Below are 2,293 nucleotides of genomic sequence, written 5' to 3'. Positions count from 1 at the left end.
TGCCTGGTTATTTCTCATGTAAAAGCCTCTTACCTGTGTTGGGATCTGATCCGTTATATCTTGGAAGTTGTTTGCCCGCTTGAGGCCGCAGATATGGCGCATGTCATTGTACGTGGCGATAGCATGGTCGCGACCACGCTGAATGTTCAGGCTCATAAGATCCATTCCGAAGTTGAAGCGGGGAGTCTGCGCAGACGGGACAGGGGTTAATGAACAAATACGTGCTTATATGAGCTTCTGTATAACTGGAGGGCTATTGCTAAACAGGTGTCCATTGATGTGGCTATGAGGAAAAATTCGGTTCCTCAAGATCTGGAAATTATTTGAAGATTTAAAATTATTTAATTCGTTAGGATTCTGCAGCTTAGAAACCATGGCATTAACCCACATGTTAGAGTAATTTGAAAAATGATGTCAAAAAGGGTTTTACAGTCTTCAAGCTCATATTCTGAATGATCTTCAGGTGCCATAAATGGCTGGAATTATGGACAACAGATCAACGAATGAAGACGCACATACTTAATGAATGAAGATGTTTATTCATAAGACATATTAAATGAATGTTAGCATCAAGTCAGAAAATAACCTTAAAGGGAGAAAGTAAGCCACGGATGACGGTAACGGCCCTAGGTCAGCCAGAGAGCACTGTACTTGTAGTCTCTGTACGTATTACGCTGTTGTATTAAAGCCACATAAAATAATAGAATCCCAAGGACTGTAGTTCGGCATAACGTGAGATATGGAACATTGCACATTAATTAATGTAACAAAAGATAGTGGAATGAGAGCTTGAAGAGGAGGTTAAGACGTGTGATAACCAACGGTGGCCGGCGAAGAGAGAAACATCATGTCAACGCTATAATTTCGACGCGAAAGGGGAGAAGGGAAATGGTGTTTTGGCAGCCCACACCTTTTTAATGATCTTTATTCCTAGCTGGTAAATATTTCTCTCCTTTCCAGTAACCTCCTAGTTTAGTGAGGACACTATGCACTTAGAGGGGCATAGTCCTGGCTCAGATGTACTGGGAGATTGATGGATGTCCACTCACTACAACAGTCAATGCTCAAGTATTGATTTATATCATGTTGTAACTGTGGTTGAATCTTATGCTGTTCTATAATAATATTGATCACTATCATACATGATATGGGGTATCCTGTGGGCATTTTCCAAATAAATGTAATCTAGATCTATATTTTATATATTTTGCTTATTTTTATCATTTTTTTAATTGCATCATTTAGACAAATAACAACTAGTTACAAGGCAGTCAGTCTATTAGCCGCATTACTATATATTATATATTAGTAACACTATATACATTTTTCCATTGGGCTCTGTAAACACCCCACCAGATAAACCAATTTCAGTGATACAGCAGACAAGCATAGGGTTAAGTACTCAGACCACTTTATGGAATATTTGATTCGTGGTGATTTATGTAAGAAAAAACACTCAGTGCGTGAAAGGCGTCCGGATATCAAAAATCACATTGACAATCGAATAATCTTTCTCGTCAGCAGTGGTCAACATCTCCCAAAGAAGAAGCAAATGGGAAGGGCGAAAAATCCTTCTCCTAGGTCAAACAATAACAGCAAGAAGACAAAGACAGGAAACAAGCATGGTTAAATTCCCCAGTAGGGCTGCGAAACGATGGTAAGATAGCAAACTAGAGTGCTAAATTCGCTATTACATGCTTAGATGACTCACTTGGAATAAGTGGTTGGTAAGGTCCTGAGTAATGAAGGGATCGAATTTCTGTATGGCGAGTTGAGTGAAGCTCCTCACAATGGGATCTAGCATGCCGGGGCGGGATATCAGGTGAGGCGAGTTGAAGTGGTCACGCAGTTGAATAGTGCTCACGGAGCCGTCTCCAGAGAACAGTCTGCAAAAGAAATAGAGGGTGATATATTATCGTGACAGTCTGCATTCCCTTACGGACGTCTTATTGCGGAAATGCGTGGCTTCATTAGGAAACTCATTATACATCGATTTTTTCGAATAAGTTAGAACAGTGATCATGGACAATTCTACCTGTTTAGGAAGTAGAAAGGTTTGTCTTTCTGAAACCAAAATGCCTTTGGTTATTATTGATTACTTCACCGAGCCACGAATACAACGAAGGAAGGATCCTGAAAACAATGATAGTTCACTTCAAATAAAGTGTCTTAAACGTCTACGCTCCTCATGCGACGTCAGATAATGACATCGATGACGTCACGGAAAGCCAGTTCTAGATGGCCATAATGGCACAGTATTTATTACAACAAAAGCTTGAGTTGTACGCCTTTG

At 40.1% G+C, this 2,293-nt stretch overlaps 1 pseudogene; it reads right to left on the bottom strand.

Annotated features, from left to right (window-relative positions):
- Positions 1-2,293, bottom strand: part of LOC119593662 — a 24,877-nt pseudogene that overhangs the window by 6,682 nt on the left and 15,902 nt on the right.

This window comes from Penaeus monodon, chromosome 32 (assembly GCF_015228065.2).
Source record: "Penaeus monodon isolate SGIC_2016 chromosome 32, NSTDA_Pmon_1, whole genome shotgun sequence".
Taxonomy (NCBI): Eukaryota; Metazoa; Arthropoda; class Malacostraca; order Decapoda; family Penaeidae; genus Penaeus; species Penaeus monodon.
The sequence above is the reverse complement of the archived record's forward strand: the minus strand, read 5'-3'. Positions and strand labels throughout refer to the sequence as shown.